At 35.5% G+C, this 23,008-nt stretch overlaps 1 protein-coding gene across 3 annotated transcripts in view; it reads left to right on the top strand.

The window, feature by feature from the left end:
* LOC123873606 (rap1 GTPase-activating protein 1) overlaps nt 1-23,008 on the top strand; it is a 375,763-nt gene that overhangs the window by 31,315 nt on the left and 321,440 nt on the right. The window lies entirely within an intron of this gene.

The raw sequence follows: 23,008 nt of genomic DNA, 5'->3' as shown, positions 1-23,008 counted from the left end.
TTTAGTTTTTTTGTTGTTTGAAAAGTGGCTTGATCGAGAGTTTTCTTAGCTATAATCCAAGAAAATCGGTTCAGCCGTTTGAAAGTTATCAGCTCTTTTCTAGTTACTGTAACCTTCACTTATCGGGGGTGTTATAAATTTTTAATTTACACTTGTATGGATATACGCCAGTTACGAGTCATAGTAGTGGACGTAGTCGTAGGGCACCGAACATACGTACAAAATCTCAGGTTTCCAGACCCAGATTTGTGCCAGTCAGTCAGTTTATTCTTTTACTTTTAGGTACAATCACCTCATACTTTTTAAACTCTAATACTATTAAAAAAAAAAGTTTCTTGCCAGTCTCTTCTTGTTAGTTTATTTATCTTAATATTGTTTTTAATTTTCCAAGGCTGATAATATTATGTTCTTGACTTCATTTACGCATATCGCGTTGCAGATTTATGATGCTAGGTATTGCGCTCTACACGTTTCACTGCACTTCAAGGATACCAGTATTTTGAACTGAAAATCCTAACTAGCTACTCAAAATATTTATCTAAAAGTATTGTTTATTTTTTTCAGGTAATCGTCTATGGCACTCCTAAAATTATGGGAAGAGAAACTTTGTTAATATTGATCCTGCTTTATGAAAAAAAATCTTTGACTTTGCTGAGACTGTTTAAACGAGATGTTAAAACGAGATAGCGCTGTACCGCTGACATACATCCGTCTCGTTCTAACTGAAACTTAAGTCTGAGCAAAATCAAGGTAAGCTCTATAGATCTCAGCCTAGAGGCGTCATAATAATCTACGGCTGTACTATGTACAAAATGTCTGACTAGGATTTTTTCTTTCTTCTTTAGTTAATTAATTATAAATAAATATACTACTGTAAAAATGTTAGTAATAAGTTAAATGAAGTTATAATTATAATTTTTTTTAAATATTTGCATGCCGAAATGGCAGCATCGGCTACTTATTATGTTGCATCAGATGAATAAGTAATTAAATCTTTTTTGTACCCTTATTCGAGCACTAACTACCGAACTTTATCTTTATCTTTTAATAAACGAAACTTTAACAGTAACGGTTAACTTTTATCACGTTCTGAGGAACCTATTCAATAAATAGCATTTCTTCAGAAGTACTTAAAAGGAGGAAACCTTCCAGTAGGGACTTCGGACTACGCCACGGTAGGCATCATATTATTATAACAAGGTTATGCCAAGCGACGTCGTACGACGTCGTCGGGGAAGGCAATTTATTTTGCCGCAAACTTTTTATTAGACTTTTTTTTTTTATAACAGGTGACCGTGAAAAGGAAATCAAAAAATGCTAATTCTAATTTGGACTCTATGGGTAGGTGGTTAAGGTATATTTCTGAACATACCTAATAGAGGATGCGTGACATACTCGTAGGTCATGGATGAAGGGATGAAAAATCTATTTGTGGTCCTTATTTTTAATATCATTTGATCTTGAGGAGCTTTCAAGTTTACGTTATTCGGTACTCCCTTAGGTCAAAGCCTCAAAAAGGTTTTTAATATGAATTTCATCAGAAACGATTACTGTGATATGGGTATTATATTTCGGAAGGGCAAATTGATTTTGATATGAAAACGATTAAAAGGGCCTTTTGTAAGTATTATTTTCATGAAATATTATTATCAAATTATTGGGCTCTTAAAGATATAATTTTCAAATGGCTGTGTACTATTATATTATTCTGTGGTGACACATACAATCGGACTGGATAAAACTATATCTAAGGGTTTCTTGTTTTACTAGGGATTCCCACAAAATAAAATTATATCTAAAAATATCTTTGTTACACCGTACTCTATCATGACGGTAACAATGTGTGACACTTTTCCAATACATCTAGTAGCCTATATTCATATTCCGCGTGAAAACTTGTCAAAGTAGTGAAATTCGGAAAATTGCTTTGGTCGTTTCCATCGTAGTATCTAACCAACGAGTAAAAACCAATTTATTTCACTTTCGTTTTTCTCGATTTTGTGGCATTTTACAACTTTTATCTATGTTTAAAGTTCACTGTAACAGTTAACTTTTAGTAATCAATATTTGATATTTGAAGCTGAAATAAGCTGACGAATCCCTCTGTTCCTGTAAAGTTTTACAATTTTTCGCAGTCCCATCGTTTTGGATAACACTAAAAAGTAAAAACCATACGTCCGGTTATTAAATTGATACCTAGTCAATAAATTAAGGTGGCACACATTTTGAGGGTTTTCCTCTGAACTCTATACCTAATCAGCCGACTGTTTGCTGTAAACATTTTAAAGATGAAGTATACCGGTGGGTACGAAGTGACTGTAAAAATAAATTATGAAAAAAAAATAAGTAAGTAAATGCACCTCGTACCGATCTAATTTAAATGTCAAGGAGCTTAAATAAAATTATATTACGATCCTCTGGAAATCCTTTTGTAAGCAGGAAGGGTACCTACTTATTTGAAGATTAGAGCGTTATAAATAGATGTTATAATATTATTTCATTCTGTAAGTTTTGAAAATTTTAGTTGGAATCATATTATTGCAATTTGAAACTGGGTAGGTATATAAAATATTACGTAATCCATAACTACTAATATTATAAATATGAGTGTGTGTTTGTTTATCTGTCTGCAGCTTTTTAAAACCCATTCGTTTAACCGATTTTGACGAAATTTGGTGCTGAGATATATTTTTTATAATAGAAAATCAAGGGATTTTTAATAACCTAAGTCCATAGCGGAGTTAATCTCAGACATCATCTTGTAAATACCTACCTAATAATTATTTTTTTTAATGTTTTATCGTATTATTAGAGTCTTTAAGTATAACTAAGTACAAAATGTATCTAAGCCTAAAGGATTTAGTAATAAGTACTTATAAAAACTACAGCTCCATCTATCCTATTGACATAGACAGGACAGATAGATAATAAATACCTATATCCTCGCACGTACAAACATCTTGGATAATTCAGATTAACTGTCACACAATCTATAAGACCCTTCTATACAGCATTGTAGGTCAACAGTTCCGTTTCAAAACTAATCCTGCTCTAGAAGGTTCGTACTCGTACCTCTACCATTTTTACTGACTGTACTCATTATTTTCACAATTAGATTGGAATATGTACCTATTGTAATCAGGTAAAGTTCGTAAGAATGTTTGTAGGGGGTAATCTCTGGAACTACTGAACCGATTTCGAAAATTCTTTCACCAATAGAAAACTACATTATTCTTGAGTGACATAGGCTATATTTTATTTTCAAAGAAATAGAGATCTCTACGAAATTGTAATAAGCCACCCGTGCGAAGCCGGGGCGGTTCGCTAGTCTACTAAGTATGAAGCGTGTTTCGTGTTTAACAGATCTAGTCCTACCTACCTGATTTAGTCTTTTTATAGATAACCCGGTTAAGTTCAACCCGACTATCTATCTTAGGACGATATAAATCTCCCGTGAACCCCTAACTGCTACTTGAAGGGGAAAGGTCAGGTCATGGGCGCTGAGTCATTTGTCGCCAGTTTGTCATGATCGCTCCGCATTTTAAATATAGAAGTCAAGTAGTACCTTGTATATCAAGTAATTCTATATTCTAACTTCTATATTTATTTTAAAGAATTAACGAGTAGAGGAGACATGACACGAAAATATTCTTCATAGAGACTTTCAAATTAGACCGCGGAACGCACTGTCCCTTTCATAAATATATCCTCCGCCATATCGTTCTATAGAGATTATAAAGGCATATTGGTGCTAATTCGTTAGTATGCAATCTTCGAACCAAATCGACAAGTCTTTATAGTAACGCTACCCGATCTGTGTTTCCTACCAATTACAATCCCGGTATCTTTAAAATAAGAGTGAATAGGCACCTTCTAGGTAAACGCGTCACATCTTAGACCACATCATCACTTTCCATCAGGTGTGATTGTGGTCAAGCGCTTGCCTATAATGAATTTAAAAAAAACCCCTTTGCGCATGGAACATAAAAAGGATACATCTATTTTAACCCTGGCAATTTAGAGATTCTGTGGCAATGTCGCCACGTCTATTTACACACGCAACATAAATATCGAACGCGTTAAAGGGTTAAAAAGTAAGTTCTAAAATAAAAACCGGCCAAGTGCGAGACAGACTCGCGCACTGAGGGTTCCTTACTAGGGTATTTTTTCCAAAGTTTAATTTCGAACGATAAATCAAAAACTATTATGCATAAAATTAAATACAACAAAGTAACAGGTAACAGGTAAAGCCCTTTCATATGATACCCCACTTGGTTAATAGTTATCTTACTTTGAAAATTGAAACACATTTTAATTTTTTTTAAATGATGTAACCACAAATTCGCGGTTTTCAAATTTATTCCTGTATATTATGTGCTATAAGACCTACCTACCTGCCAAATTTCATGATTCTAGGTCAACGGGAAGTACCCTATAGATTTCTTGATAGACAGACAGACAGACAACAAAGTGATCCTATAAGGGTTCCGTTTTTCCTTTTGAGGTACGGAACCCTAAAAAAGTATTATGGTTGTTATCTAATAGTGAAACTATAGATTGATGCAATCTATTGGCATTTCAAATGACGCCGGATGCGTCGACCTTACTGCGCTCTTATTTAAATAGCTATTGTTAGCCAGTAACCTCTTTAATGGCAAACATTGCCTATATTATATAGTACCTAATAACGCAAGTCTACGATTCTCAACCATACCCTTAAAGGAAAAAGGTTAAAAATCTTTTGGGAAGTAGTTTTTTTACGCGCTTTTATGCTGGGAAAAGGTTGACACAGGTCAATTCCACGCCCGACCAAAATTAATTAGTGTCCAGCGTTTCGTTATTAACAAGCAACGAATGCCTTCCCAGTTACCCAAATAAAATGTTATGTGGGTGAAAACTTAACTTGTGGCGGGTTAGTTAACTTTATCATAAAGCATTCATTAGCCAATATATAGCCAAATATGACAAAATCGTTGTTCAGAAACCCAACTTAAGGTATATGTTACCTAAGCTAAGAGAAAATCTAACATTCTCGTATCTCGGGGGAAATAATGGGAAAGGGGTAGGTAAGTACATAATATTATTATGTGGTATGCGTTATATAAACCTAATATGTATGATTTAGTTGGCATGTAGTACTATTTTTTTATTTAAATGTCGGCGAATAGCAGAGTAGTGGCAAGTTTAGTTTTAAAAGTACCTACTGATTCACCAACTGACTCATCAACGACGCGCCTAGCTATTGCCCTTACTACATTCAAAATTCGAATTTCAAAATATTTTTATTCAATTAGACTTTTACAAGTTCTTTTGAACCGTCAAGAGCATCTACCACTGGTTCGGAATGCCTTTCCTACCGAGAAGAACCAGCAAGAAACTCGGCGGTTGTACATAACATAGCCCAACCTAGAAGGCTGTGATCAGGGGTTCCTTTGAATGCCGGATTTTGACAATTTCCCACAGGATGGGCAATAACCTAATAACCCACGTCAGCAATTTTTTTTTTAATCATGGTCATCAAAACCATATTTTACTTTACTATTACCTAATAGTAAAGTTATAAGCTTTTCATAATTTTACTTGCATATAGGGAAGATTGATCTATGTTTACGTATTTTAGTTCAAGTTTAGTCTAATATACTAGACTTTTGGCTTCGCTGCAGTCGAGTAAAAAGAAAAGCCGCGGAAATCCTATTAGGGAGGACAAAGACCCCTCTTATGTTGAGGGGTTCGAACAAGCAGTGTCAATAATCCATCGCTATTCAAACAAGGTTACAAATAAAAATATATCGCTCGTAATCGTATGTGGGTTTGCGATGATAATGTACAACATATTGTACCTAGTACCTACTATCCATATCCATACTAATTAATATCTGTACTAATATTATACGAAATTATGGGGTGTAATTAGAACACTACCAAAAACTTCGCGTAATTAGTAGATAACCAAACACAATCCAATGCATTTGCCTTATCTGTAGTTTTAGGTATGCCCACGAGTTCGTCCGCGTGGATTTAGGTTTTTAAAGACCCCTTGTGAACTCTTTGATTTTCCGAGATAAAAAGTTGCCTTTATCAATTACAGGGGCGCAAGCTACCTCGGTACCTTTCATACAAATCGGTTAAGCGGATGGGTTTTTAGAAATCCCGTGGGAACTCTTTGATTTTCCGGGATAAAACGTAGCCTATGTCCGCCCCCGGGATATAAGCTGACACTGTACCCGTCAGAATCGGTTAAACTGTTGGGCCGTGAAAAGGTAGCAGACAGACAGAAAAACAGAGAGACAGACACACTTTCGCATCTATAATATTAGCAGTAGTAATTAATATTAGGATTGGTGCAACCGGCCTTAGGATGATTGAATTTTATTCGTGGATGTGCTAATCGCAGCTCTTGTAATTAACGTAATCTTGATTGGCGAAAGTGGATTGTAATCTACATAAAACATGAAACAATTTAGCAAATGCATTGCTTAGACATCAGATAAAGCATTCACTCTCCTCACACCTCTTGCGTGTCTATCTTATATGGAATTTCTTATACCTACTTTATATCTACGTAGCAAATACTTTTGGCATGATTAACTTAGGAGACTCTCAGTCACTCACTCCATACAAACGTACTTTGGTTCTATTGACATTCAACATTTTGCAACTACGAAATTCACCATTTTAAAATTCAACAGAGAATTCAATATTTTAGGAATTTTTGACCCTGAAGGGAATAACTCGATGCAATATTATAGACACATTGTAGAAACTAATATTTATATCTGCGTTTCTCCAAATTTTCTTCAAAATAACTAGTTTTAAGGTTATTTAAATTCTTGAGATCATCCAGTTCTAAAATCTGGAAACCATGGACATAAGTAGATATTATTAGCTCCTAAAATGTACCTATCTACAAAATTCCATTGATTTATTAGTACCTATTAAAATGAGAGCCAATTTACGTTGTATGGAGCGAGTAATGGAAATACCGCTTTTAACAGATAATAAGTACTTATAGTACTTACTACTTAGAAACCAGTCGTTTTACTTCAATCGATATAAAATTTAATGACACGACATTGGCTATTGATAAGAACTTTATTTGATTTGCGTTGCTTAGGCAACGACTCTGTCTCCGAGTGGTTTTACTACATCTGTATAGTGTATGGCGATAAACCAGGCAATATCCACTACAAAGCAGTCATTCAGCTCCTATCTGGTCATTTATAGCGGGAGATGAAACAACGCGCTCACTTAATAAGGGAAGTCGCGTGTTTTTCTCGATATCGATGTAAATGAAACATAAGACAACTCCATGTGTGATGACACGGAAGTCGTTTACTACGTTGAATGTAATGTACGGTAATGGTGATAATGAAAGAATACCCTGAGGTTGTTGTTGTGAGTTTCTACCATTGATAGTTTCTTCTCAGACCAGGGTGCGTTTGGAACCCTCATAGCTTTAGGTTCAGGGCTTTAGCTTTAGACTGTAATAATTGAAGTGAAATTGTTATAAAGAGAGGATTTGTTGGTAGTTTTGCTGACGTCTTAGGCAGGAGTAAAAGAGTGTCAATTATTATGTATTATGTATTACCTACTGTGGCTGTCTTACTTTGGTGCTAGATCTACAGAAAATACTTCTTTAAAGTCTAATTTATCATATTTAATGGCTATTATTTCCATTTGAGAATTTAAAATCATAACAAAAGGAAATAAAATATTTACTTATTATCTATTATGTTGTATATTATAAATACTTAGTGAAGTGGTTGTTATATACCTAAATTCTGTAGATATGAAATATTAGTTTGCATCACATCACTAGCTGTTACTTTGGTGTGGTCTCGTGTCTTTATTGGAATCTAACTTTGAATGTCGTTTTTATTCGTTATCGCTCGTAAATATAGATCGTTAATGTATCGATGTGTGAGATCGCGTCACTAACTGGTGCCGCAGCGTCGAAAGGGTGCAAGCAGTGCTTCAGAGGCCGAGCAGCTGACATCTACTCAAGTGAGGTCACCGACCTGCATTCTTCAGACGATCAGTTCTGCAACGCATGCTCCGTGAAAAATTAATTTAGATTGGTTTTCCTTTCGATTGTCTGTATAAAAAGAATATCCGGCTGAGTTTATTGTGGGCTCTTCTCAGACCTGGGCGCGTTTGGCACCCTCGTAGCTTTAGTTTTTTTTTTTTTTTTTTAAGTTTACGTAATCAATTATCAAGTATATCATCTTACAAATCTAACAATTCTGACCATCAAATGGAGTACCATAGTAATTTCTTTGAATAAATAATTTGAGTTTGTGTTTGAGTTCATCGGTTAGTGATAATGGTAATTTGTAAGCTTCAATCTGGAACCCGAAAGGTCGACTGTTCAAACCTTACCCGCTCCTAGCATAAGCTTTTACACTTAGTTGGAGAGGAAAAGGAAATATTAGTTATGGTAAACATGACTAATAGGATGGGTATTCTTTAAAAAACGTTTTTTGAAGCACAAGCAAAATGAAGGTCAAAATGTATGAGCGATGAGTTTAAACTTATGAGCTTTGCCTATCTGGAGTTTTGCGATATCTTTGACCAAACGTTTAGTAAAAATTATAAAAAAAGATTAAATATACCCAAAGGCCCGTTCTAATAGGATTTGGGTAGACCATTATTTCCTAAATCAACAACTTTGTATAAACTCATCTTCAGAGGGTAAATAAAATTCGTCGCAAGGATTTACATAATCGCGTTACAGGGTAAAGGGATTTTTTAAAAATTATTAGTTATCTCGAGCACGTATTCAGCCTTCAGGCCTTTTGGTAGTAAAATACTAAGTAATACTAAGTAATTGATATTTATAAAGGCAAGAAGCTTTTTTTTTAATCCCTATACTCTATTTAGCCTAGTTTTTTAAGGCGTAGCTTCTTAAGAGAACCCTAGCCAGACTTTCCGAAAAAATATAGGTGAAAAAAATGTGTGTGATTTTCCAGATGTCTGTCAAATTGTGTAGTTTCAAAGTTACACCAGCTCAAAGATTTGTAACTCGTAAAAAATGGACTCGGACTTGCACACGAAGGGTTCCGTGCCATCGTACTCGTACTAGTTAAAACACGTTTTATTTTTGAACTAGCTGATGCCCGCAGCTTCGCCCGCGTGGATTGGTCAGATCCCCTGCAGCATCAGGATTGAGGAGTTGGACTCCAAATTTTTTATGAAACAATGTCGCAAAGTTCCTCTATCGATTAAAAAAGAAATGACGCAAATCGGTTCAGAAATCTCGGAGATTTCGGTGTACATAGGTAGAAAAACACAACTCCCTTTTTGAAAGTCGGTTAAAAAAGTAGCCTATTTTACGCCCTGGTCAATCCTCTACTTGCCTGTGAAAGTCCCGTCAAAATCGGTTCAGCCGTTCCAAAGATTAGCCTTTTCAAACAGACAGACAGACAGACAGACAGACAGACAAAAATTTTAAAAACGTGTGATTCAGTTATGGTATCGTTCAAATAACCATATGACCTTAATATGCGGTAGTTATTTCGAAATTACAGACAGACACTCCAATTTTATTTATTAGTATAGATCAGTCTTTCCCAACGTGGGCGATAACGCCCCCTTGTGGGCGCTGTAGGCCTAAAGGGGGGCGGTAAGAGACCCAGAAAAAAAGGGGGCATTGTGTAGGGCTTTGGGGTCGATTTATAATTTCATCAATGGTTCAAAGTCATCACAAGTTCAAAAATGGATATCAAGAATTTTGGCTACAAAAACCGATCCCGCAATTGTACCCTGGATTGTGGTCAATTGTTCAACGATTTTTGATAGCATTCCCATCGTCATATTTGTGTGAACGTGGATTTAGTGCTGTGGCAACGCTGCTTACTAAAAAGAGAAATCGTTTGCGTGTCACCGAACGTGGCGACTTGCGGCTGTTTTTGAGTAAATTTTAACCTGATATCAACAAACTTATTGAACAGCATCAGATTCAACCTTCTCATTAGTTTTTATATAACAATTGATTATCTTTGTTTTATTTTCAATAAAAGATACTCTGTCCGAATACTATAAATTTGCGTTTCAATAATCAGTTATAAGTACTTAGCGGTTTTTAAGTAAGTATGTTTAAAAAGGGGGGCGTTAAAAAATAATTTATTCTTAAAGTGGGCAGTAGACAAAAAAAGGTTGGGAACCCCTGGTATAGATAATCGTGTCTACCATAGTATTAATTTTTATTATTTATTGTCATAGCGGCAATAGTAATAAACATTCTGTGATTTCAACTCTATTTATTATGGTTCAAGAGATACAGCCCGTTAACGGACAAACAAACGGAAAGACTTACGGAGGGACAGCGGAGGCTTATTAATAGGGTCCCGTTGGTACCCTTTGGGTTGGAACCCTAAAACTGAATCGAACCAATGCAGCGATAAAACACATTTTATTGGCTGGGCAGCGCGTAATGATGTCTACTGGTGTAAGAACCATCTTTTAAGAGGGGTCTCTCCGTGACTCGCTTCATACAAACGTAGTTCCAATTTCATTTGAATATTAAGCAACCAAAGTCCATGAAATGCAGACATATTCTAGAAACTAATATCTATGTTTGTGGTTTTCCAGATTTCTGTTAAAATATTCAATTTCAAAAATACGCGGTCTTAAAAATTTACATACAAATCTTTGAGCCCCTGTAATATTAAAACTACATATTTTTAGAAAAATCTAAAACACCAGAGACACATATATTAGTTTTTAGAATATGTCTGCATTTCATGAACTTTGGTCGCTTAATATTCAAATGAAATTGGAACTACGAATGTATGAAGCGAGTGACGGAGAGAGCCCTGTTAATTCTATCTACAAAAGTTATTTAATAACTAGTTATTCAAATGAGACGGGGAAAAGTGGAGCTTATAAAACTTTCCTGAGGAAAGAATAGGAGCTCGTTAGTTAGAATTGTCCAGAGCTTTTTTACTGCAATTTATGTGATTCTTGCCTCTTTGACATTGCATACCTAACCTATTATATTATATATTTTTTTTATATTATATTTTACTGTACGACTTATGTTTATGTTAATGCACGCTGTGACTGCCCGTAAGTGGAGTTGCATAAGAGCCCTAGAATTTAAGGAACAACATGTATAATTTAAATGCGTAACTCTGTGGGCGGTACTAGAGTAAATAAATAAATAAATACCTACCCATATAAAATCATTTCATCATCACACGCCAGCCCACAAGTGGATAGGTTTGCTCTCGGAATGAGGGTTTAGACCCGCTGGTCATGTGCAGATTTTCAGAATACACACACCTTTGACGAAAAATGTAATTCTCAAGCATGTAAATAGGTTTGTTGCCTTACGATGTTTTCCTTTAATTGCGTAAAACGCCAATAACTCTGAAAAGTGCAGCTATACAAGTTAGCCCTTGACTCAATCTCACCTGGTGGTAAGTGATGATGCAGCCTAAGATGGAAGCGGGCTAACCTGGAAGGGGTATGGCAATTTTCATTAAACCCATACCTACTCCTTTGATGTCTACACAGCATCGTACTGGAACGCTAAATCGCTTGGCGTTACACCTTTGCCGAAGCCTCCCACCAGACCCGACCAGAAGTTTAGAAATTATAAAATTCAAACCCCCGCCGGAAATCGAACCCGGGACCTCCCACTAATAAGACAGTGCTTACCACTGCATCAGGGATTCATATCCAGGATGGTACCCGAATTCCCTTGGTAAGAGGCTTAAATCACCACTAGGCTATCACCACTTAAAAGCATTCCGCTATTACTTAAATAACTAAATTATAATCACCGTGTTTAAGTAAATAACTTAATATTATACAAGTTTAAATTTAAAAATTTATAACACCCCCGACAAGTAAAAGTTACAGTAACTAGAAAAGAGCTGATAACTTTCAAACGGCTGAACCGATTTTCTTGAATTATAGCTAAGAACACTCTCGATCAAGCCACCTTTCAAACAAAAAAAAAACTAAATTAAAATCATTCATTATTTAGAAGCTACGATGCAATAGACAGATAGATACACAGATTCACAGAGGGGTGTTATAAGTTTGACGTGTGTACGTCAAACTTATAACACCCCTCTTTTTGGGTCGAGGGTTAATTATTAAAGTTATTAAAGTAATTAAACTTTTTGACAGGAACCAACATTTTATGTAGGTAAAACGGATGGAGAGAACAATTCAAACTTCTCTCCACGCAATAATTGTGGTCTCGTAATTATAAGGACGAAAAACAAAACAGCCGGAGTTCGTTCATACCAACACGCTTAAAATCGCCTGATTACTTCCTTCCGTTGCACAACGACTAACAAGTCTCGCGTTGTTAAACATGGACGCATTCATTCAGAGCCCTGGCACTGTATTAATGAATGGAATGTAAAAGAGAAGCCTATAATATAGACTAAGGCTGAAATCTATAGAATGTACTTTGGCTTTGCTCGGCCTTAACTTTCTGTTAAAACGAGACAGATTTATGCCAGCAGCCAGCTATTTAACGCTCGCGCCGTCTCGTTTTAATGGTGTCTTAAGTGTAAGGAAAGTCAAAGTGTGGTCTATAGACACATGAGTAGAGCTATAGATTTCAGCCTGACATTATCATGGGCCTTCGTCTTAATATATCCTTCTATATCTTCGTCTGATTTGCCGGTGCAGTGTGCACAGATAAACGTGACCAGGTTTGTGATACACCGGAATGGTCATTTCATCATTGTTATTTTTTAATATATTTGTTTTTAAAATAAAAAATATAAAAGACTGACTGACTGACAGATCTACTGAATGGATCGGGCGTGCAGATAACTATGACATAGTCATCCGCTAAGAAAGCATTTAAAAAAAAACATCCCCTAAGAAGGTAAAATAGGGGTTGAGTGTAGTCCACGTGGAAAAAGTCGCTTTTATAAAATAACTAAGTATATTATAATAGGTATAGGATGTACGAGTACGTAAGTATAAAATCCGACTGGTTTGCGATACCGATAAAGCAAAGAATAATTTTGGTGTGCAAACAACAAAGTCGCGTTGACATAGTTCCAATTTAGCGTCACCAATCTCTAGGGATTTGCTACGTTAGCGAAGTCAGGGATTTTCCGTAATTCCTTCTCAATCAGCTCGACTCGTAATTTTGAATATGATTTGCATGCTTTAAATACCTAAGCTGTTGCCAATATTATTAAAAGGCTTGAAAGTATCAAATCTAAAAGGAAAAGCTGAGTGACTGACTGATTGACTGACTGATTGATCTATCAACGCACAACCCAAACTACTGGACCGATCGGGCTGAAGTTTGCTGATATGATAATTGATAGCTATTATGACGTAGACACTAGGAAAGAATTTTTGAAAATTCAATCCTAAAGGGGCACAAAATAGGGGTCCAAAATTTGTGTAGTCCACGCAGACGAAGTCGCGGGCATAAGTTAGTTAATTTATAAGTACATACTTATTAGTATTATTAGCTTATATATAAGGTTTGTTAAAAAACTTAAATTCACTAAGACGCAATTTCAGGAAAAGGCTATTTTTTTAGTTTTTTTTTAAACGAATATTAGCCACGCTAATCATGACTAATACTACCCTTTCCCCTCCAATTAAGCGTAACGCTTGTGCCAGGAGTGGGTACGACAATAGTGCAACGAGTGGGGTTTGAACCGCCGACCTTTCGGAATTCAGTCCGCTCCTCAACCGGTGAGCTATGGTCCCTCCTTACCTCCTTTTTCCTTTACCACCTTTGATCACCTTAGTATTTCTTAGGCATTTTTAATTAACTTTTGTAATCTTTGACCTATGTAAACCTACAATGATTGTTTATTACGATAATAAAACTAAGGATTCTAACATTTTATTGCCTTTATAAAATAACCATTTAATTTTATGCCAGTCCAGAATCTAATTTGCTTCGTTTCGGAGCAAATTTTATTGTAGCATAACTTTAAAATTTGATTCTTATTTAATCGATATAGTACAACTAAAAATCTCTACAGCTGAAATTAGTATAAAACACGAGATCGTTTACATAGGTGACATCTACCAAGTACCAACGATATAGTATCAACATACTATGGGTACCTATCTCATTATTGTAAAATATATTAAAAACATATTAAATTCTAGTCACGAAAATTACAAAAATGGTTACGAATTTCACCCCTGATCGAGTTCGCGTTCCGAGGACCACGCGTAGGTATGTGTAAGGCTACGTATCCACTTGAGTACCCTCAGGCTGTGTCGCCTCGATTTGAGGCAATCTGAGGCTGCCCAAAGGGTGCTAACGAGGCCCTATGGGCCTATTACTAAGTCTTCGCTGTCCGTTTGTCAATCTGTCTGTCAGCGAGCTGTATTTCATGCTCCGTATTAGAAGGAACGTTAAAATTTTCACAGAGCGTGTATTTCTATTGCCGCTATAATAACAAAACAAATAGTTTTAGCAAAATTCATCCAATTCGCACTTGACCCGTTTTTCAATTACTCGCCTTAGTAATAATTGAGAAAGCCAGCCTAAGTGATTGACTTCAATCACCTATCGCTAGCCCAGAAGATGCCTTGAAGCATACCTTCATACCTCAGATTGAGGCAGGTTGGACTCATCAGGTTCATTTAAGCTGCATCTAGTGTAGACGAAGCCCAATAATATGAGCGAGTACAGAAATAATATACTCGTACCTATTAAATTAAAATTGAATGTCAGCACCAGATCGTACCTTAGGGAGCAATGAACTGGAATATTGGGACAGATATTAAGAGGGCTCTCTCCGTCACTCGTTTTCACTCGTTTCATACAATCGTAGTTCCAATTTCATTTGAATACTAAGCAACCAAAGTCCATGAAATTTTGCACATATATTCTAGAAACTAATATCTATGTCTGTGGTTTTCCAGATTTCTGTTAAAATATTCGGTTTCAAAGTTACGCGGTCTTAAAATTTTCATACAAATCTTTGAGCCCCTGTAATTTTAAAACTACATATTTTTAGAAAAATCTAAAACACCACAGACACAGATATTAGTTTCTAGAATGTGTCTGCAAAATTTCATGGACTTTGGTTGCTTAACATTCAAATGAAATTGGAACTACGATTGTATGAAACGAGTAGAAACGAGTGACGGAGAGAGCCCTGTTAAAACTGTCATGTTCAAAATTCTACCATGTAATTCGGTGGGTACCTATGTAATTTTTGATATAGAACCGTTTCGCAATTTGTGCATTCGGGTAAAATTCTTTTCTCGTGTAATTGAATCAAACCCTTTCGCGGAAAAAAAATACGCATACTTACCTAATATCCATACTTTTCTAATATTTTAATATTATAAACTAGATCTAGATGATGCCCGCGTGTTTTTCTGCATGGGCTTAGGTTTTTGAAAACCCTGTGGGAACTTTTTAATTTTCCGGGATAAAAAGATCTATCACTTTTTCAGTCAAAATCAGTTAAACAGATGGACCGTGAAAAGCTAGCTAGCAGACAGATAGACAGACACTTCACTATCGCATTTATGAGCGTGTATGTGAAAGTGGATCTGTCTGTTACCTATCTATTAACGGCTCAACTGTGGACAGGGTAAAAAATTTTGAATCCGAGATAGCTTGCACCCAGAGTTGGACATTGGACACTTTTTTTTGGAAAACGTAGGGCTACCATGAGATTTTTCAAAATAAATCCGAACAAAGTTGCTGCAAAAATCCTGTATAAAATAAAGTAGGAGTACTTAACCTATTCAAGCTCGGACCAACATACTTAACAAAGCTCTACTTTTGGAAAAAAACTAATTTATTTTTGGTCGGAACAAAGTTCAACCACAGCGGCATGGAAAAATTGTTGGCTGCATAAAAGAGAGGTTTTCGTCGGCAAAAATATAAAGTTTTCTCTATGAAAATATTTGTTTTTAGCATACCTATTATAAGTATAGGGTGCAATTTCATTGCAATGGTGTACATAATAATTTTACTGCGGGTTATATCCATACTAATATTATAAATGCGAAAGTATATCTGTCTGTCGGTATATAGATCTCACAATGCAAGGTTCACAATCTTTCGACAGTTTACAATCTTAGGAGATTGATTTTGTTAGAATCTAACAGATAGATTATAATCTAACAGTTAGATTATAATCTAACGATATTTACAATTTCACGGTGACAGATACCAAAGCAATGTACGTAAAATATTATTGTGTAGGTATGCTTTAACCTCAGAATTGTAAATAAGGTAATAAAAATGGTATCTTTAGTAACTCTCTAGCATATAACTAACAACCAACTACTAAACAATGTATACTTAAATAATACAGTAGTTGAATTTCGTCGCATGCTTAATTAAACAAATGAGTTTCACTTTAAACTTAAGTTATGCATAAAATCTATTATTTTTAACCCCCGACTCAAAAGAGGGGTGTTATAAGTTTAACGTGTGTATTTGTGTATCTGTATGTGGCATTGTAGCTCCTCAACTAATTAACCGATTTTAATTTAGTTTTTTTTGTTTGAAAGGTGGCTTGATCGAGTGTTCTTAGCTATAATCCAAGAAAATCGGTTCAGCCGTTTGATAGTTATCAGCTCTTTTCTTGTTACTGTAACCTTCACTTGTCGGGGGCGTTATAAATTTTTAATTTACACTTGTTATCGTATGATTAAAAGTAATTATTGCTTAAACAAATCGCATAGCTTACTTAACGCGTGGTTAAACAATAACATTTAAATATAACATTGAGAAATTGATCTCATGGAGTGAATGAAATGTGAAAAACTGTCATAGGTATATTGTAGTGTGCGCAACACAGTGACAATGGCTCTTCTAGTACGTGGGAATATTTTTAATAACCACGGGTTACAATGGTAAGAATATTGTAAGACTGTTTATATTGCAGAACGATATAGTTATTATATTTGTGTCATACATATGTCATCCATATTTGATGAATGGTGCCTCATGACACAGTGAAGGGATCATACAAGAAATATCTACAGTTAAGAAAATGGATCGAACCTTTAATTTTTTTACTATTCAATGACTTTCACCAAATGTAGGTATACCTTGAGTTATTCCACCATATTATCTAGTCCGGAAAACATTTAGAAAAGTGCTGCTGGCGAGGAATTGAAGAGTGCAAAGTTGGTAGCTGCCCTTTTAAAAAAAAATCTAAGTATAGGTACGTTGTAACACAAAAATGTTTATTTTACCCATTAGTTTTCCGGACTTAAATAAATCAACGTGATTTTCTACATGTGATGTGGTCCGACCACCTACAAATGAGAATATGTTGTCGCTATCCCTTGAGGACGTGGACAGCCTCAACAATACCATGGAGACTTTCTATCGAAATATTTAACACGGCTGCGCGCGCGCACTGAATATTTATTATACGGAGTGGCCATGTATTGATTTTTAAAATAGGACACCATAAAAATTTGTATGTTTACCGCTAATAAAAATAATTTTGTGGGAAGATGCTCTCTTTTTTAGGGTTCTGTACCTCAAAAGGAAAAACGGAACCCTTATAGGCTCAATTTGTTGTCTGTCTGTCTGTCTGTTTGTCTGTCCGTCGTGTCTGTCAGCTGTTTTCACAGTCTGTTTCCATCGTCCTCTATCGGGGGTCATTTAAGCGCTTTTATAGAATTTGCACCAATTGGACTCTTATATCTAATCAGAGTATTTGGTTGGTGATTATTTTGTGTTGCTTTTATATAAATGGAGAACTTGAGTACCTATGGGTAGCCTGTCAATAGAGTAAACAAACCTGAAACAATTACTAAAGACCCAATTAACACAAAATCTCGGAACTTTCTGTTCGAAAATACCAGGACTTGTCCTGCAGAAGACAGGCTGGTTATTAGCCCTATTATTACCGAAACAATGGCGGCATTCTATTACGATTTAGGAGTTGAACGTGTGATCTTTATAGTGTAGTTGCCATGCCGTAAATAATGTAGTAAATTAGATTCAGTTCGGTTATCGAAAGTAATTAATTAGACGTTAGAGAACACTTTGGTCAGACATTGGTATAAGCATATATTATAAATTATTTTCACGTCATTTTAAATCTAAAGTTATTAGTTATTTCATACCAATTAGGACTATGATTTAGGATTTAGATAATGACATTAAACTATTTCGCGCCAGTGTAAAGTGCAAAGAAATAAACAGCGCAATGACAGCGCAGCCCAAAACCAATCCCAATATGGACAAGGATACGTTATCCTAAAAGTTATACTATAAGCACAATATAAGGGAAAGTATGAACCATGAAGATGTACCTTTTCTTTTGACGCGCGGGGGAGGGGGATTTCTCCCACATAACCATCAGTGGCCATCCTCATCATTACATATTAAGAGGCTCCGGGAACTGTATGAACGTGCACCGGTGCCTCTCTTGCGCAACGCCCAGTGGGCTCATCCTGGAGGATGCACTACCCTTTCATGCATTTTACATGTAGGCACGAGAGCTTGCGCCACAGCCGCGCCATAGCAAGTTGTCGAATGAAGATGTACCTACACATTGTAAACGGCTGCTGCTTCTATTAAACAATGCTTCATACAGTTTCTTGTAAGTACTATAAATTGTATGTACACGTTTGGTACGACCGTAGCGATGCGTTACCACCTTTGTGTTTTTCCGTACCTATATCAACCACACTTCGATCATTCACGATTTCTTTTACTATCGCCCGATTACAATATGAAATTGCTTTTCGCCTTGGATAAAAATAGGCATCCTCGCGTAATATAAAGTCGTCACTAAACATATAATACGTAGGCGTATAAAAATCTGTTGACACAGGATCCCATCTCAGATACCTATTGACGATATTGGTTAGGAACGCTTTCCACGTTCGGTATCGAACCGATATCGGTATCCTTCAGTGTAAGCTGTGTAAAAGTGAATAAGTATTGTAAGGTTATTTTTAAAAAGTTGATTTGAGTTGTCAAAAATAATATAAAATTATTAATTTAGCTGATGAAGGTAGTTTGGTAAAATCGATATTTGGCTCATTCGATGTCATACAATCTGTTACTAGGAGGCCAACAAGATTGAACTTGCATAAATACGGGTGTTTTGAAGGTTTTAGTTCAGTCTCCTTCTGAGATTCGGAGCGATATCGCATATTTTCGGTATTTGGATTGTGAACTGAATAATTAGATGTTGTGATAGCAATCACGCTCTAATTAAATGATTTATTTTGTTTAGATTAAAACTCTCGGATAACCTTACACATTAAACTTGTGTTTTTTTGTGTTGGTTTTGGAGAGGACATTCCAATAATTCGATAAAAATATTTAAATAATACCTGCTTTTCTGAGTGACGCCGATAATATGCAGAATTTAGCCTGCAGATATAGCGCATTTTAACCTGGACCTTATCATTGCTTTCATTCTTGTAGTGACCAGGCTACGTTAATATTAAAAATAAAATAAAATTTCAACTCTATCGATTTCCTATTCAGGAGATCGGGGTTTGGTCCCGGACACACCCTTCTTACTTTCGGATTTATGAGCGTTGTAAGTAATTATATACCTCTTGCTTTAACGGTGAAGGAAAATGTCGCTAAAACCTGCATGCCTTCCTACCTATAGGTTTTCTTGACAGACGGACAAATAGCAGACGAACAAACGGGCAGACAGATAACGAGGTGATCATATAAGGGTTCCGTTTTTCCTTTTCAGGTACGGAACCCTAAAAATTAGCTAGATACCAATTTCGACGGAATAACAATTTACAAACAAAACAACCTAATAAAAAGCTTTTAAATAAGTTATAATCGTCCGTTCAAACTAAAGTCAGCACACGTAGCATCTGCAAAGTTCACGAGACTCAACGTCGATACTTTAAAAGTTGAATAACGTTCTCTATCCGTACAGATTTTCAAAGTCAAACAAGTTTCCTAACATTTCGAACTTGTTTATTCTATGAACGAAGTTGCCTTTAGAAACAGTTGAAAACAATTTTTCCCGAAAGGTTCCTACAGGGAACGTTTTGGGATGACAAAACCAATTTGTGTTTAGGTAAGTATTTCATTTTTTTTGAAAACTACATTTAACTTCTACTTTTTTTAGATGGGGCTAAGGCCTAGGTGTTAATAAGTCAGTCAGTGCGTAAATCAGGACTTTTCAATTTATATTTATCTATTGATAGTAGGCCTTGCAAGTGCTCTGGTGGTTCCTTATAGGTACGAGTACCTAGACGTTCAATAGAAACATCATCATTGGTTCAAAATTTGTTTCCATTAAGTGTGGTCCTATAATAATTCATCTCAAAGAGCAAACATGATTAAATAATATTTCATAAGGAATAAAAACCATATTCTCTGCAGATTGTTACGTTACTTATTGTTATGTTTCAAATGTCTTTTTTATCTCAAAACAATAAGCAAATACGGTAAGCATGTAGAACGCGCGAAACAGAAACTTTTAAAAGCTTTCCATAATACCTGAGAGCTTACCCTGAGAGCATACAAAATAATAATGTAGGCTCGTTGAATTCAAATCCATATTAATGTTATAAGTGCGAAAGTATGTCTGTCTTTCTGTGTGTCAATTTGCTAGCTTTCTACAACCATCGGTTTAACCAATTTTTATGGGTACTTACAGAGTTAGCTTACATCCCGGGCAGGGCATAGACTACTTTTTATCCCGAAAAATCAAAGAAGTCCAACGGGATTCTTAAAGATTCATCCGTTTAACCGAATTTTATTAAAGGTATTTAAGGTAAGAGATAGCTTGTAACTCGGATATTGACATAAGTAGGCCGAAAATCAAAGAGTTCACGGGATTTTAAAAATCCCTAAATCCATACGGATGAAGTCACGAGTATCATCTAGTAACTAGTTTACTACCTTGTACAAAAGTAGCTTGGTAGTATTAGGTATACTATAGTAGACTTTTATACAAGAGAGATTTCAAGATCGACCTAGTAACATATTTCTTTAAAAGGTTCCTGAAAAGCTAAGCACAGATATAAAACATTAGGTATTGGGACAACCCAACGACCCTTTTATTTTGCCTACATCAAACACCAATCAAAATTCATCCCTATTTTTAAAGCACTGAGGTATAAAGCCAAATAAAACAATACAGACCTTTCAAGGAGAATGTATCCTTTGAGAGACATTCGTACGAAATTACCGCCTCTTTCTATGGTTATATTTTTACGGGGCAAATTTTTTTGCGAGTAAAGGTAAATTTTATTTTTAGGATTGTAATCAAAACGAGTATATAATATAAATATCCATAATTTACTATGGTAAATGCGAAAATGTGTCTGTCTGTGTGTCTGTCTGCTACGTTTTCACGGCCCAGTTTGGTAAAGCGTAAGCTTACATCCCGGACTCGGATAAAGGCTTTGTCCCGGAAAAAGAGTCCCCATGGACCAAAATGCATGTGGACGAAGTGGCCGGTATCATTTAGATCTTTAGTACATAAGTAAATAGCTTAAATCCCGGGGACAGTATAGGCTACTTTTCATCCTAGAAAATCGAAGAGCGCCCATGGGATTAAAAAAAATCCACTCGAATGAAGTCGCGTTATAAAATTTCACTGAGTTTGATTGATTAATATTCAAATAAAAACTAAACTATTTGAAATTTTCGGTTGTACTTTCTGTTGTAGTTATAGTTAAAAGTTAAAGCTAACTTAAAATTAGGTAGTTACCTAATTTTAAATTAGTAGTGCATCTGTAATAGACAACCATACTGTATTGTATTTTTGCACATCGATGGTTGGAATATTTTATAGTCTTACTTGTATAGAAGTTGTTGGCGTTTAAATAAAAAAAATAAAAAAACTACGTTTGTATGGAGAGTACTTGGGAGCGCGCTAGAGAAGGGTGTAAATAAATGAATAATAAAGCATAATATTATTCTGCACGTGGTTCTCGCCACGGAAAATTAATTGAGCTGCCATTCACAATAATGTCTCGCTGAATCCAAGTTATTATAGTGCTGACAACTACGTTTGAGACTTGAAAAGCCGGTTGACAGATTAAATACCTACGTAATACGATTAGAGACACTAAGGAGCGCTGAGCTACGTTTTTATTGGACGTTGGACAACTTTTATAAGCTGTAGACTTGACTTTAATTTCCTCTGAAGGGTATACTTATTTATCTAGTTTTTATCGGTATTATTTATTCATTTTATGAAGATATTTATCTAAGAGCTAACTCATCATCGTGATCATCATAAGCCCATCGTACGGAGCGGATCTCCTCTCGGAATGAGACGGGTTGGCCTCGATAGATCAACGGTTTAGGAGCGGACTGACTTCCGAAAGATCTTATGGTGACTTGAAGATCGTATGGTGTCTGTACTTTGTCTTTTAAGATTGTCTTGTAAGAAGAAGTGTCTTCAAACTTTGCTCTTAGCAGATGTGGCGCCACCCGTTTAAAGTAAAACTTTGAGAAAATTAAACAAGAAACATCTAGTGATCGATTGTTTTTCTTTTGTCTTGTTTAAAATCCAACTTTAGGTAGTTGCAGCTAGGGTTGCCAACCGTACTATAATATATAGTATTGTACTGTATTTCGGGTCTGCGTACTATATACTGTTGAAGAAATATACAGTACGCAAAAATACTATATTTCAATAACGAATCTTTTATTTTAAAAATTTATGAACGGGCCTTTTCATTAACTTTTGACTGATGCCATAGCGTGTAGCGTATTACGTATTCGTACCTATATCCGAATGTATCTATTTTTATCGTTATGAAGTCGAAGTTGCGAGAAGAAAGAAACAGGTGTAGTATCACATTGATATAGATGAGTTTCTGATTTATTTATTTTGGACAAAAAATTGTTAAAAAATACAAGAAGTGCAAATTAATATTTTATAAAAATAAATAAGTACCAAATATATCTTCGTCCACTTTTTGCGTTTTCCATAAAATACTATATATTTTTTAGGTGTACTATATTTTTTTAGTTTCAAAAATACTATATTTCACTGAAAAAATGTTGGCAACCCTAGTTGCAGCTTACCCGGTGCCTGATTCTGCAAACAAAGACGTACACTTG

The sequence above is a fragment of the Maniola jurtina genome, chromosome 17, assembly GCF_905333055.1.
Source record: "Maniola jurtina chromosome 17, ilManJurt1.1, whole genome shotgun sequence".
NCBI classification, from domain to species: Eukaryota; Metazoa; Arthropoda; class Insecta; order Lepidoptera; family Nymphalidae; genus Maniola; species Maniola jurtina.
Note: the sequence above shows the minus strand (reverse complement) of the source record. Positions and strands in the feature narration are given on the sequence as shown.